The sequence below is a fragment of the Photinus pyralis genome, unplaced genomic scaffold (assembly GCF_008802855.1).
Source record: "Photinus pyralis isolate 1611_PpyrPB1 unplaced genomic scaffold, Ppyr1.3 Ppyr1.4_LG6, whole genome shotgun sequence".
NCBI lineage: Eukaryota > Metazoa > Arthropoda > Insecta > Coleoptera > Lampyridae > Photinus > Photinus pyralis.
The window spans coordinates 46,814,245-46,831,016 of record NW_022170663.1 but is presented as its reverse complement, the minus strand read 5'-3'; the positions used below and the strand labels follow the sequence as shown (position 1 = coordinate 46,831,016).

At 37.3% G+C, this 16,772-nt stretch overlaps 1 long non-coding RNA gene across 1 annotated transcript; it reads right to left on the bottom strand.

The window, feature by feature from the left end:
• Positions 1-551: 551 nt before the first annotated feature.
• LOC116175174 lies at positions 552-2,749 on the bottom strand. The gene is made up of 3 exons (XR_004146260.1): positions 2,640-2,749; positions 891-1,031; positions 552-840 (listed from the first exon to the last, which is right to left on the bottom strand). It is a non-coding gene; the product is annotated as an uncharacterized LOC116175174 (long non-coding RNA).
• Positions 2,750-16,772: the final 14,023 nt, after the last annotated feature.

Genomic DNA, 16,772 nt, shown 5'->3' with positions numbered 1-16,772 from the left:
AGTTTGCATTATTTTTGTTCTGCATAATTGAATTCTATAGAATGTTGACCGTTGTATGGCTTTGGGAAGTCGTGAGCTCCAGCCTGTGGGCATTAACATTAGAATATTGCCTACGTTGTAAGTAGTTCCGGGGGTACAGTAAATGCGATTTTCTCTTAGAAAAGAAACGGTTCGTTTAATTACTAAACGACATTTTGAAAAGGGCGTTAAAAAAAGGTAGGGATTACACAGCGAATTATTTATTAGGCATTCGTTTTTGGACCACGGGAGCGTTTACCGCACTGCTGAAAATCTACCTTTTTCGAAAAGTTCGGTTTCCGACTAGGGATGAGTAACCACGCCGGACACCGCGAAAAAGTTCGTTCGGGGATTGTCGCGGAGAACGCCGTTGTTTTTCGGGCACTTAATCTAATTTAATTTGGGCAAGTATCCAGTTAGCCTTATAAATTGCAACCAGTCCCGAATATGAAAATTTGCACAGAACGGGATCAAGTCAGGACTTGTGGCGTTGAGTCGGGGATCACGAAGGAATAAGGTGTGTCAAAAATGGCTTCCAATTGTAAATACGTATATTGTTACAACATAATTATTGCATTTTGTCGTTTAGACGATTATGACAAAGAAAAAAGAACAGAAATATTAAAGAACAATAAAATAATTAGTTATAGTATAGTATGCAGAAAAATGTTCGCTTGGTGTTATTGATCTATGTGAAAGTATTGCAATGTCTGCTATTGCAATCCTGACAGTGTTTCATATATCCTGGGTATTGGTCGGCGAAGCTCCGACAACTATCTTCACTACAACCTCTGTTCACATAAACCTTGCCGGCTGGTGCGTCTAAATAAGAGGTAGATGATAATTTGTGTATTAGATAGCATATTACTTACCTGTATAATAAAAAAGGCAAGAATAGTAATTTCTTTTACAATCCTCAGTTGCAGTAATATTAATGAAGTGACGACAGTTGTTAAATGCTTGAGGGTCCGATTCGCTAGCTGAGCAAGTATAGCAACCGGTTACCTCATAACCTACGATTCGTTACGTTTAAGAAAATCAAATTAAAAATAATATAATATGTATACGTTATATAAGTTTATTCTTTAGGTGCATAATGGAAGTACTAAGGAAATATTACGTGCCAGTCGTTAGTGCTTGATTGTGCATGAAAAAGAAACCCAGCACGTCCACCCCTTCGTGAGGTAGGTACCAGGGTACCCGTTTTCCGTGTCAACTTCACACACAAACGATTCTTTTTGCATTTTCCATTTTATCATATTCAAAATCCCCATTCATTCCGGGCCAGGAAATCAATCAGAATCCAAGATATGGCGGTTGAATTTTGTATTTTTCATTAAAAATGTATAATCTTACTATATCTACGTAGATTCACCCGTTTTGCTGTAAAACCACTTGTTTCATTCAAGATCATTAATTGCAAAAAATTGTTTTTTATTATACCTGAATCACAATCTCCGTTTTAAACACTCAAATGCGTGCGAAAAAGGGCCTTTAAAACACACGTGCTTTAAAGTTGCTAAGTAACGATACTTCAAGTATGACTTTTGAAACTGTCATCTGGATGAAATAAAAAATCCTCTTAGGTCGCTTTCTGTAAATGCAGAACATTTCTTTGCCTTTTGTACCTATCCTTTGGTTGAAGCTTTCACAAACGCGCGTAATTTAGGGTATGCTTCCAAATCTGTTCCACTTTTTAATCGAAGCATTGCTGTAAAGTTTTGAATGAATGCACCAAAATATAGAAGATTTAAATACCTTTGACATTTCCTTCATATATGCCAGCATTATGGATGCATTTAAGACTGTATTCGTAAGTAACTTCCTATTCATCCATGGAAACAACTTTTCATATTCTTTATAATAGGCTTTACTGGAGTTGGATTTTACACCTACCAACGTTTGTTTAGATTTTACAACAATCGATTTAATGGACGGTGTATTATCTTTTTCAACGGAAATCGTTTAATTCACAAAGACGATGATTTTTATAAGCAAACGTCAAGTGACATTTCCATGGCAATCGTGAAATTACGAACACCCAGCCCACTTAATTAGACATGTATTCGAGTATAACGTCAATATGACTTCATTGTATTTCCTATTTTTAAATTATACTGCAGGTATAATAAAAAATACTATAAGATACACGTGTATAATTGGTCTTTAAAGCACTTGCAACGTTAAAGGCACTCCGCTTTGCGTTGTGCCCTTAAACTCGTTGCGCGTGCTTTAAAGACTTGATTATACACTTGTATCTTAATATACTATTATAACCACATGACGGTAATTTAACTGTAAAATTAATTTAAATACAACTCATTATATAACTTGTAGCATGGCCTGAAGATGACAATAATAATCGTCGAAATCGATTGCCAATAGAAAACATACTTACGACTTATTGTTTTTATCTACTACCATCGAGTCCCAACAATGAAATGGCCAACATACCTAACAAATGAGTGTTACAAACTTTTTGGTTTCGTTATCAGAAATACCCTCAATTTCACGAATATACAGACAATGCTACGCTTGAAGTTGATACGGAAAACAGGCAAATGAAAGCTTCCAGTTTGGAGGCTGTTTGTACATAAAATCATAAACGTATCGTTACATACCTGAGGCAACACCTACATACATGAGAGCAGCAGAAACCAATACAAGTTTCAAATACATATCTTCAAAGTGCTGGTAGTACTCGTCTACGACGCAGCCTGCACGTGCATTTATACCCATTTGTCAAGAGGTTTAATAGATTAGGTAGATAAATTTAAAAATATAATAATTTAGTTTCTTTCGCAATTTAATTGTATTCATTATCTCAATTGTTTTATTTGTGAGTTTTTGCACGTTGGTTATTGTATTCTATATGTAACTACACGTACGATTTCGCTTATCATTTTATCTTCACTCTTGAAAACAACATTTTGTTGCTCTACACGTAGATTATTTTAGCGCATTTTGTTTAAGAATTAAAAACAAGTACAAATTGTGCACAACTGGATATATTTCTTGGAGACATCCCAATCGCCCTTTGTGAGTACCCGACAATCCGTTCTGGACGTATAAGGGAATATATCCAATCACGATAAGGGGTCGAGGAGGAGGACTATGGGTGGTAAAAAGAAATTCCTTTCAGACCTTTCATAGAGTACCATGAAGGATAACACCAGTTCCAATCCCCCCCCCCAACCCCGTATTTTGAGGTTTCCTTCGTTGAGACCTTTAATTAGAATACCATGGAAGATAAAAATTAATTTATAACACCCCCCCCCCCTGATCTCGAAAAAGAAAGTTATAGTTTGTACAAACCAATTTATTTCAATGACCCCCCCCCCCCCCCCCATTTTCAAACGTTTAACTTGGGGCGGTAAATGTGTAAGTACCTATACTTACATACAGTAACTGTATTTGGATATGTCATATGTCCACAATATACATTTTATTTTTACCTTAAGCAGCGCCTTTATTCACAGAATTTCGCAAGAACACAAAGAAAAGTGTAAACTCATAATAAAGTACCTATAGCATTTTAGCCCCAATATGGCGACCAGAACGAACTACCAATCAAGAACGAGATACCCGGTTGTATCCACTGTTCTAAATTGAGTCACTGTCAATGCCATAAACTTGTGAAAATACAATGAGAGCATTAAGGGTTTTTAATATAAAGGAATCCGCGAGATCCTATTAAGTGTTATAAACAAATCTTGTTTTTCCCGCATAGACAATTACCATTATTCCAGTCAGGTATACTGCCATTGATGATGGTACAGGTTTAATAAATCAATTGTTCGCCAATAAAATAAAGCTGTAGAAGGCTTCCTGGATTTAAGAAAAATTACATTCGTATAAGACTTATGGTAATCAAGTCCTAATGGATGGTCCTTCAATGGATTTTCTTGATTAAAATTTAAAAAAACAGTACAAAGAAATACAAAAAAAACTTCCGAGACCAAACGAGAGTCTCGTCGAGAGTGGTTTTGACCGAAAAAGGGAATTTTAGGGGAAACGTATGTGGGCTTTGGCCGAAGTCAGTGGTAAGTTTTACGTTTCGAATACCTAGTTTCTGTGAGCGTCTCAACTATTATTTAGAAGCTTTATTTTTCTTCTTTTATCTTTACGTTTATTGCATCCATCTAGTAATTATATGATCGTGTTAGATTATTTGCCAAATTAACAACATTCCAGTACGGTATAGGCAATGTCATTGATAGCGCATTACAAATTGTTTTTTTTTTAAATAATATGTTGATCGGGCTCTTAATTAAATGCATAGGGATACGGCAAGATTCCACTGTTGGTCCCTACGTAAATATGTGGTTTTCGAGTTTACAGTATCGCTGTAGACAAGTGGTCCATTATTGGTGACACTGATTTTACGCCAGAAGAAATTAATTACTTTATTCTCCTATTTTGGCACGACATGTTTGCACATGTTGTAATGTGACACTTAACGTTATGCTCCTGCTGTTTATTTGAACTGAGTAATTATGATTATTAATAAGTGGCAGGTTGACTTGTTTCGAATGTGTATTGTGCTACATTTGATTTTGATATTTTATCTCGACTAGTTGTATAAATTATACTAATACACCAAAAATAAGAATTGAATTTCACTATACATTGGAAAATTCCATTTATCAACGGTTGCCCATAGAAGCAGGGTTTTGTTTTGATTGCGATTTGTTTTAAGTGCTCAAATTTAAGAACTATCTGTATCTTCAGAGTCTTATATCTCAACAACACTACGTGAATTCTATTTGGAAGGAATAAGCTGTACGAGACCAGCGATATCGTGACTCAGCTGTAATCCTACTCCGGGTGGGATTCAACATAACATACCGCGCCCCGTTTTATAAAAATTTCCTTGTGACTTTTGAACTACCCGAATAGTTCTCGCATTTCCGTAGGATCACAAAGAAATATTTTGCGCTTCTCGTATTGGATATTGGTGGTAGAGCAATATCATTTTTCGTTCCACTTGCGTGGGAAGGACACGACGGTCTTAACTCAATATTAGGTTACCCAAAGTAACTAGTCAAACGTAATGGGTGTACGGCACGAACGTCGTTGCGAGCGTGCCAAAAGGAGCCCATTGTGCACTGTAGGCAAGTAGAGTAGAGTAGAGTATCGGAATACTCATACATCAGGTGGAGAGGGTTAATTTAAATGCGATTCATTACCATCAACCCGAGAAGCGCCTGTTCATAAATTACTCGCGAAAGTCTTAATTGAATGTTCTCGTTCTTTTAATTTCGAACTTAATAAAAACTGAAGCCCGTAAACTGCTTCCGCGCTTATTGTTATTCAAACCCAGGCACGAAGTCCCATTTAAACTTAATTGAAATATCCACGAGCGATTTTACGCGATTGTTCCTCGCAGGAATTAATGATGTTAACAGCAAGAAAGAGAAAAGGGATGGAAAAGTACTTGTACGTACTTACGTTGACCCCGTATACATAAAACATCAAGTATCATCTCAGGGATAGTGTTTGTTTCAGCGAACGAGAAAGCTCTTTCAGCGACGGTAAATTGTCGTTCTCCATGATGCTCCTCCGGCTCGTCGACGATATTAAAAACCATCCGAAGTATTCCGCCGAGAGCTTTCGACGGAATTTTATGCATTGTGATTATATGATGTACGTTTAAAAAAAAATAACGCAAAAGCGAGACGTGTTTGTATTTTTACGGGCTCCTTTACGACTTCATTTATTTTAAACCGTACGACTCGGCGATGCTTTCGTATTAACCCACTCCACGAAGACTGATGGAGGTGTCGTGCAATAAAGGCAAAAATTAATTGTAATGACAACGGTGGTTTCCATTCTCTACGCATAAAAGGGCGATGAATATCCGTATCCGATGCCGCACGTTGGGAAAATGTTTGATTAATTACGTGAACTCTCTAAAAGAGCTAAGTTGGCGCGCAAATCAGCGTACAGAAAAACACAGAACGGAGGTGTAAGCCGAGGGTTTAGGAAGATATTTGAAATACGTTTCACAGCATGTAAAAATTTCGAGATTAATTTTATTGCTTAAGAGAAATGAGTTTTTAGAAAGGCGCAATAACTTTTGATACACGTGTATGATTTTCTGGACGATTTGAGTTCTACAGGCTAAAATCTATAAGAATCGCCGATATAGGTGAAGATCGCTTCTGTATGTCAAAAGTTATAGGGGACGATAAGGTCCTTCTCCAAATTCACATCCCAGTTCAACGGAAAAGGAGACCTGGAACATTTGATAGACAACCCCTACAAGCCAAGTAGCCAAGACCAACCTCGTAGGTATGGCAATGCTGCTCCAAAACGAAGCTGTGGCAAGAGGTGAAGCGGACTGTTAAGACATGGAACGACGCCACCAGCCTTGGAACTGTTTGAAATTATGGATTCTACAGGCCACATTCTATAAGAAAAATTTTTTCCCGGTCGATCTGAGACAATTTTCTTTTCGGGCCTCAAAAGAAGGCAGTGTATAACCTTCCTTTTTTACCAAAAATCGACTGCACCAAAATTTCTCGGGAAAACACTTTTTCTTATTAATTTTGGTGCGTAGAATCCAAAAGAATTCGTACTTTTTCGATTAGACTTCTCAATCAAAAGTTATAGACTAGAAACCAATTTCGAAAGAAAATTCAAAAGGCTGTAACTTTTGAACTAGTAGCCCAATCTTGGAACTGTTTGAAATTATGGATTCTACAGGCCACATTCTATAAGAAAATTTTTTTTCGGGCCGATCTGAGACAATTTTTTTTTCGCGGCTCAAAAAAAGGCAGTGTATAACCTTCCTTTTTTACCAAAAATCGACTACACCAAAATTTCTCGGGAAAACACTTTTTCTTATTTATTTGGTTGCGTAGAATCCAAATCAATTCGTACTTTTTCGATCAGACTTCTCAATCAAAAGTTATAGACTAGAAACCAATTTCGAAAAAAAATTCAAAGGCCTGTAACTTTTGAACTAGTAGCCCAATCTTGGAACTGTTTGAAATTATGGATTCTACAGGCCACATTCTATAAGAAAATTTTTTTCCGGGTCGTTCTGAGACAATTTTTTTTTCGGGGCTCAAAAAAAGGCAGTGTATAACCTTCCTTTTTTACCAAAAATCGACTACACCAAAATTTCTCGGAAAAACACTTTTTCTTTTTAATTTTGGTGCGTAGAATCCAAATCAATTCGTACTTTTTCGATCAGACTTCTCAATCAAAAGTTATAGACTAGAAACCAATTTCGAAAAAAAATTCAAAGGGTTGTAACTTTTGAACTAGTAATCTTGGAACTGTTTGAAATTATGGATTCTACAGGCCACATTCTATAAGAAAATTTTTTTCCGGGTCGATCTGAGACAATTTTTTCTTCGGGGCTCAAAAAAAGGCAGTGTATTACCTTCCTTTTTTACCAAAAATCGACTACACCAAAAATTCTCGGGAAAACACTTTTTCTTATTAATTTGGGTGCGTAGAATCCAAATCAATTCGTACTTTTTCGATCAGACTTCTCAATCAAAAGTTATAGACTAGAAACCAATTTCGAAAAAAATTCAAAAGGCTGTAACTTTTGAACTAGTAGCCCAATCTTGGAACTGTTTGAAATTATGGATTCTACAGGCCACATTCTATAAGAAAATTGTTTTTCCGGGTCGATCTGAGACAATTTTTTCTTCGGGGCTCAAAAAAAGGCAGTGTTTTACCTTCCTTTTTTTCCAAAAATCCACTACTCACAAAATTTCTCGGGAAAACACTTTTTCTTATTAATTTGGGTGCGTAGAATCCAAATCAATTTGTACTTTTTCGATCAGACTTCTCAATCAAAAGTTATAGACTAGAAAAAAATTCAAAGGGTTGTAACTTTTGAACTAGTAGCCCAATCTGGGAACTGTTTGAAATTAAGGATTCTGCAGGCCACATTCTATAAGAAAATTTTTTTCCGGGTCGATCTGAGACAATTTTTTCTTCGGGGCTCAAAAAAAGGCAGTGTTTTACCTTCCTTTTTTACCAAAAATCGACTACACCCAAAATTTCTCAGGAAAACACTTTTTCTTATTAATTTGGGTGCGTGGAACCCAAATCAATTTGTACTTTTTCGATCAGACTTCTCAATCAAAGGTTATAGACTAGAAACCAATTTCGAAAAAAAATTCAAAGGGCTGTAACTTTTGAACTAGTAGCCCAATCTTGGAACTGTTTGGAATTATGGATTCTACAGGCCACATTCTATAAGAAAATTTTTTTTCCGGGTCGATCTGAGACAATTTTTTTTTCGGGGCTCAAAAAAAAGCAGTGTATAACCTTCCTTTTTTACCAAAAATCGACTACACCAAAATTTCTCGGGAAAACACTTTTTCTTATTAATTTGGGTGCGTAGAATCCAAATCAATTTGTACTTTTTCGATCAGACTTCTCAATCAAAAGTTATAGACTAGAAAAAAATTCAAAGGGTTGTAACTTTTGAACTAGTAGCCCCATCTTGAAACTGTTTGAAATTATGGATTCTACAGGCCATATTCTATAAGAAAAATTTTTTCCCGGTCGATCTGAGACAATTTTCTTTTCCTGCCTCAAAAGAAAGCAGTGTTTAACCTTCCTTTTTTACCAAAAATCGACTGCACCAAAATTTCTCGGAAAAAACACTTTTTCTTATTAATAATAATATTATTTAATTCTTATTAATTCCTCCTACGAAACACATTTGGACCAGTGAAACCTCGACATCAGCTCCATCGGGAGATCTTCGCCACAAAGCAAGGCGAGAGCGACGCCACCTACCTCTCCCTCGCAAAAAATCGAGCGCTGTTGGTCCGGATCCAGAAAGACCTCAATGAGAGTATTCAATTACACGTGGTGTATGTACTCTTGCATCAAAGGACACGGAAGAATAATATTACGACTCTCCCAACGGATATCCTCAGGGAAGGAGGTTGCGGATCGCAGACGATGGGAAGCACCAGAATTAAACAAGCCAGAAAGCCTAGTCGGGAAGGACCGTATAAGGTCCTTCAGGCCCTCTCCCCTACGAAGTCGAAGACTAAGACATACCAAGGACGGCACTAGGCGAGTGCACTGGAGAAAGAAAATCTGAAATTCTAATACTGAACTGGGACCGAGACGTTCTCTTGTCCCGTAGGGGGAGATTGTAACGCACTCCTTTTGCGCCTACACAACGATAACCCTAAGTATCTAAGGGTGAAAAAGCAACACTAACCAGCAGAGGGTACCAGCGATGAAACTTGCACTTGATACAGTGACAACCCCTATTTAAATCACTGGAAACCAACTTCAGTGGGCACGTGGCACAGTTGTTGCGTTCAGCGGTGCTATTCGGGAGGTTGTGGGTTCGAATCCCGATGACGACTGCTCTGTTTGGAGTTTTGTCATGGAGTTTTCCTCAGACGTGCAGCGTGCTATCTACGAGGAGCAGCACTCTCCGTTCCGTCCGTTCTCATCTGGCAAGCCTGAGCAGCCCGCCTCCGGTGTCCCTGTGTTCCGGGATGTCGGAGGAACGAAACGCGATGACCATTTCCTGTTCCTTAAGTAGGCAAGGGAACACAAAAGTGTAGGAAAAGAATGAGGGTGCAAATGATGATGATGAGGTTATAACTTCAGTTGAAAATCAAAGAAAACCCCATATTAGAAAGAAATACTGAACCGAGAACGTGCCAGGGGGTGCACAAGTAACCCTAAGTGTGTGAGGGTTGATTTTGTATGATGCTAATGGATATTTTTCATGTACTCACACGTGGGGGGGGGCAGTTTTATAGTATGAGACGGGCCACAAAACACACGCGAATATGCACAATTAGTGCAGTATGATAGTGAGTCTTAAATTAGAGCGATTATTAAGCACGAGTTAATGCTAAGCCTAACGCTAACCGCGCTAGTGCTATCAGATTACATCCGACCAATGGAAAACTAAGTTCAAAATTGTAAACACATGAACCAAATCGAGTTGTGCGTGTAAATTTAGACGAAGGTATATTTAATCGAAAATTGGGATCGGATAGTGTTTTAAATTGAGTTTATCCACGTGAAATGCTCTCATGAACATTCCAAATCTGATAAATAAAAACAAAATGGCGGCTAAAAACACCGTCTGAGGCCAACCCGTTAAAATGATTTTTATTTAATCCAAATTCTAATGTCATAGTTTGTTAGGCAGCGGCAAAGAAAGGGAGTTACGAAATGGATTCTAAGAAAAGCCGGATTTCATTTTATTGAAAAAAATGAGTATAATAAATCCAACAACAGCCCCTCAGTGTAAATAGAAGCCGACTGGCAAAACGCGCCGGTGAAATTGAAAGTTTACACTTTTTCCAAACTGAAAAACGGCTTTTCAATCACCTTCGACGCGCGAGAAGGAAAGCGCCCTTACGGCTTTGATGCGCTAAACAGCAATTGCACGAGAAAGGTTGGCGTAATGAAGACAAATCGTTTGTTTGATAACAGGATAACGGGAAAGGGGCAATTATGGATTTTCACTTTAGTAGTTTCTGTGTAAATATGGAAATTGTGCTTATCCCCTCCCGCGGGAGAGCGGTGGAGGTGGGGGTGAAACACAAATAGAGAACAAGTAAGTGGATACGCGACGAAAATACCAGTGGAATCGATAATATTTGTCCTTTACAGATATTGTTCTACATTATGTGATATTCGGTCAATTGATGGAAGGTCTAAAGGCTAGGTTGATTAACGATGCATACCCATTTCCTTACATTTGAGATCATTTTGATATACTTCTGGAGTTTGCAACGAAAGAACGCGGACCTGCAAGGAAAAATGCAGATTCTGTTACTGCAGACACTTGACAAAGTGATTCCGTTGTAGTACGTGATATTTAGGTAGTCAAATGCATCGTTCAGTACCGGACAACCACCATTACGAACAATAAACCAGAGCTCAGAGCGCACGTGAGGCATTTCTATCATATTGTTGGAGACAATAATTAATATACTTAGGGTAGCAAAGCGAGGAATGTTAACATTCTACTCAGGAGTGTTTGTCTCTGCGTCATCGATTTACGAATCAATTTCAGACAAGTTTTGGACAAATTTCGCACACCTGTTACGCGTTGCTGTGTTCTACTGTATAGGAAACTTTCACAAATTGGTGGCGCAGCGCCAAACAGCCTGGCAGGAATATTAAGTCGTTATTACCACTCGGATTGTGTTCATTAGATAACCGTCGGCAGAGAAGTTTCTGTGATTTGTGTCAAAGTCGTGGTCAAATGGAGGGGGTTCTCTGCACGAGTTGAAGATTGTTCTAGAGCTCACGAGATCTTTGTGGGAACGCTACAGCAACTTCCTAAAATATTTTAATGGAAGATGTTTGCGAGTTTATGTTATAATTTGCACGAAATTATACTCGAATTTTCCTTAGTTTTCGCGGACGGCCTCATCTCTGTTTTTGGGGAATATTGTAACACCAAAAAAATCATTTTAAACCACAATAAACATTGGTCATCTAGTGGTTAAGAGTCCAAATTTTTTACCGTGTCTCCCGTAACACTAAACCCCGAAAATTTAGTCGGTTGGAAGATAATTTACAAATCATTATTTTATATGAACATGAATAGTAGGTATTGTCGTGTAAACAACGTTATTTAGACGTTAAATCGGTCTACACACCAAAAATAATGACGGGATTATTTACAACATAAGCCCAAAGTTGGTTCGTTTCATTTTAAATTTTGTAATTTATTCAAATTAGATGAGGTTTTAGAAGTAAGACACATCTGGTCGTTTGCGATAAGTAGCATTATCAGGCGAAAATTAATTAACGCACGTATTTTATCGCTGTTAAGAAATGGTGCTTTCCTTAAATACTGGAGACTCGGGGAACACGAGGCTGTTGCTACTACGACTGCTGCTAGGTTGCGCGACGGTTGAAAAGCGTGTACATTTAGATCACAACCAATGTAAAGAAAACTGAAAGTGGAAATCGTTCAACAATATAATATTCAAACAATTCATTTTATACGAGTATGTACTTATCTGAGAGTGGTCAAACCAGAGCATCAGGTTTTAACTTTGAGATTATAAGTTGAGACAAAGAACTAACCTTCCGCAAGGTAATAGTCGTCGATAATTTATTCATTACGGAGCCAGCTGTGGTATTAATTATTTCAAAGTTGAAAAGAAGGGGAAATTGTTTTTATTAAATTAAATTAAAAAAAAAGACGGAGTGTAAATTATCGAGATAGTATAGGTATGTCAAAAAACTGTCCATAAAAATTAAGCTTGAGTCTTGTATCCATTTTGTAAATATAAGCTTGTAGAAAGAAATATTGTGGTTGGTTAAACTCTTCATTTCTAAAAGAATTGGTGACCCCGAAATTTTGAAACGTATCTATCATGGATGCCCTTCAGAGAGCCAGACGACCAGTTCGGAATGGAGCTAAAAAGAGGATAGCTGAGTTAAACAGACTGTTCCAAGTGGAACCAATTTCGAAGGAAAGGATTCAATTTGTCCTGAAGACACTGAATGAGGAACAGATTAACTTAGCAGAGTTAGACCAGAAGATTTTAGGTCAGATGGTGGATGATGGAGTTGACGAAACGGATCAAGACACGGAATATGAAGCTATTATAGCAATGAGACAGCAAATAATGACAACTTGTTTTAAAGCTGAAGAAATCATAGAATCTTTGGTACCAGTCGTATTGCCCCCATCCAGTATTACATTTGGATCTGAAGGTGGAGCAAGAGGATTTCGATTACCCAAGATCGAGTTGAAGAAATTTTCAGGAGAGTTCAAGGATTGGTTAGGATATTGGGCTCAATTTGAAAAAATTGACCAAGATAGTTCTTTGCACGGCAGTATTTATTTCAGTCACTTTTACCTGGAACCGATGCACATGAGATAGCAAGTATCTATCCCCAGTCAAATGAAAATTATCCTAAGGTAATTGAAGCCCTTAAACGAAGATACGGGAATGAAGATTTACTACTTCAAGTTTACATTAGAGAATTATTAAAGTTAGTCATTTCCAATGTGAATTCAAATGACAAGATTCCTTTTCAAATGTTACATATTAAGCTAGAATCACACTTACAAGCACTGAAAACACTTAATCTTGAAAAAACTGATCCTGACACATGGCTTTATCCATTAGTTGAGTCAAGTCTGCCAGAAGAGATTCTTTTGACATGGCAGCGTAGTTCTTTGGCTGCCCATGATGGAAGTAAAGACACACCTTCGAGGAACCGCTTAGACCTACTCATGGAATTTCTGGATAAGGAAGTAGGGATTCAACAGAAGATTAGTTTGGCTCGAAGAGGATTTGGAATGGAGATCAAGCCAAAGAAAGAAAATGTTCAAGCTAAAAACAAATTATCTCAACCTACCCCAACCTTAACTTCTTGTCATGATGGAGATCAATCTTGTTTATTTTGTGAGAAGAGTCATGAAAGCAAAGAATGTAGTAATGCTAAGAAATGGCCACTTGAGAAGAAAAGAGATGTACTAAAAGAAAAACAAGTTTGTTTTTCCGGCTTCAAGAGTGGACAGCCGGCTAAATTTTGCAAGAATAAGAATTGTTGAGTTGATCTCAACTGTTTCATTTGTGGCGGAAAACATTATCCGGTCATATGTTCTAACCTTGCTGATAAATCAAAAGGGAATAAAGTTACAGATTCTACTACATCTGCCACTGCCGAAAATATGACCGGATGTGTGAATCAGATTTGTAGCAAAGAAATAGCTCTACAGACACTTATAGTTCGAGCAAGATGTGGAACTAAGGAGAAGACAGTGAGAATATTCTTAGACAACGGCTCCCAAAGATCCTACATTTTGAAATCAACTGCTAAGGATCTAGAACTAGAAGTAAAAGGAACAAACAAAATTACTCATTCACTCTTTGGAGGCACTCAGACGGAAGTAATTACTCACAATATACATCATGTGACATTTGTTTAAAAAAACGCTAAGAATCCGACTTAATTCCTTTGTTTTTTATTCTTTAAAGGAATTCTTTGATATTTTCCAGGAGTTTACATAGTTTAGTATTTATTAATTTTTAACTTTACATGTATATTTATATTTTCTTGTTGTTTGTTTACGCTTGTTTATAATGTTTGTAAATTTTTTGAATTATTCAACACCTCTCTGGTAAAGAATAAAAGTATCTATCTATTGGACAAGATTGGTGGAAAAGGATATTCATGTATCATTGGAGTACGTGACGAAGAAAAGATCTGCAACTTTATCCCACGTGTTTCAAGTAACTATTGTAGTTAAAGAGTTGAACAGGAAAAAAATAAAGTTGTCAGATGTGGGAGATGGATGTCCTCCAATTGAAATCTTACTTGGTGCTGACGTTTATGGGAGACTTCTGACGGGAAAAAAGATAACACTTTCCAATGAAGTCACAGCAATTGAAACTAAGTTAGGTTGGACGTTATGTGGGAGGATGGGTGAAAGAGAAGATAATAACTTATCAATGTGGTCTATGGCTATTCAAAATGCATCGGTTTCACAGCTTTGGGATCTCGATCTACTTGGAATTCGAGATGAAACTGATGTGATATCTGTGGAACAGCAAGAACAAGAAGATAAGCAAAAGTTCTTCAACTGTTTGACAAGAAATGCAGATGAGAGATATGTTGTATCCCTTCCTTGGATAGATGAGCACCCACCACTACCTACAAATTATGAAGTTGCAAGGTTACGTTTAAATCATGCTACTAAACGTTTGGAAGAAAATAAACTGTTTGAAGAATATTCTAAATTGTTTCAACTTTGGAAAGACGAAGACTTTATCGAAGAAATCAACCCTATTGTCTGTAACAAGAAAGAAAATGTTCACTATGTTCCTCATCGAGCAGTAATCAAACTGAGCAGTTCTACTACCCCGGTTAGACCTGTTTTTGATGCCTCATGTAAGGTTGGAAAAGGACCTTCATTGAACGAGTGTCTTAAGAAAGGAAATAACTTTATCAAAATGATTCCTGATGTGTTGTTACTGTTTCGAGAAAAGAAAGTGGGATTTGTTTCTGATATTCGCAAAGCTTTCCAGATGATTGAAGTGAATGAACAAGATAGAGATTGTATGAGATTTCTTTGGTGGAAAGATAAATCTAAACAACACGTAGTAGAATACCGTCATAAACGTGTCATGTTTGGTACGAATTGTAGTCCCTTTATCCTTGGAGCAGTGTTAGAATTTCATTTGGTAAATGTTCAGAATGAAAACAAAGACATTGCCCAGAAACTGTATAATTCTTTATACGTGGACAACTGTGTCAGTTCTGAAAATACCGTGGAGGAGTACAAGAATTTTCGAACAAAATCAGTTCAATTGTTAGCTGAAGCTGGAATGGACTTGAGACTTTGGATGTCAAATGTAGATGAGATGGAAGACAAGAATAGTCATGTGATTTCAGTCCTAGGAATGCAGTGAGATCGAGTTTGTGATGAATTGTATGTTGATGTGAAACTCCCTACCTTACCTGAAATTATCACAAAGAAAGTTATGCTGTCTATTGCCCATCAAGTTTTTGATCCTATTGGTATTGTCTGTCCAGCTGTGCTCCCAGTGAGTCTTACTTCAGAAGACATTCATTAACAAATTGAATTGTAAGGAATCTGTCCCAACCGAAGAGAAAAATAAATTTACGGAATGGTATGAACAACTACATTTGTTAAGTCAAGTCAGAATTCCTAGATGTGTAACTGGAGGTGAATTTGATCGAAGTAAATGGCCATTTCACGTTTTTACGGATGCAAGTGGTTTGGCGTATGGTGCTGTGATTTTTCTCCGCGTGGAACATGTGGGAGGAGTTTCAATACAACTGATTTCTGCTAAGTCTCGAGTTGCCCCGATTAAGAGGATAACAATTCCAAGGCTGCTTAATTGGTACAAGATTGGCTGTTTCTGTGAAAAAAGGATTAAAAGCTGAGGATATATTTACTATTTTTTGGTCTGATTCAAGTACTGCATTAGCCTGGATAAGGAAAGACAACATGTGGGGTCAATACATTGGGAACAGAGTGAAAGAAATCCGACATTTGACTGATCCTACACAGTGGCGTCATGTTCCCGGAAACATGAACCCAGCTGACTTACCTTCAAAAGGCTGCTTACCGACTCATCTTTTAGAGAAAAGATGGTGGGAGGGACCGGAGTGGTTAAAAAGTTCAAGTGACAGCTGGCCTAGGTCTAATGAAGAAGTTGCTGAAGATTTAGTAAATTCTGAATTGAAAAAGACAGAAAATGTAGGAGTCAGTATGTCATTGACTGTGCAAAATTGTACTAAGAGGTCTTATACTTTTATGACACATGTCAAGAATTATCGATGGAAGTACATGAAGAAACTGAGAGATGAGTTACGACAACGTTTTCGAAAGGAATATTTGTCCCAGCTCATAAGTAGAATAAATCAGAAGCCATCACGTAAGCTGGAATTAAACGAAATTGTACTTGTTCGAGATGACCGGAAGAAACGTGTATTTTGGCCGTTAGCTCGTGTTATGGAATTGATCCCCGGTAAAAATAGAATTGTTCGAATAGTCAAAGTGAAAACAGAAGTAGGACTACAAACAAAACCTATTCAAAATCTGTAGGTTAATCGTTGCTTTTTTGGTGGTGGTGGTGGTTTTTAGTGTATCGCAGTCAGCGGTAGTTGGGCGTAATTTGTTGCAAGAAGTTCAGTCTTGATGTTAATGATAATTAATATTATAATAGTTTCGAAATTATATTGTTATTAAATTGTTCCCGTAAATTTGTTCATCAACATTCATCACGCAGAGT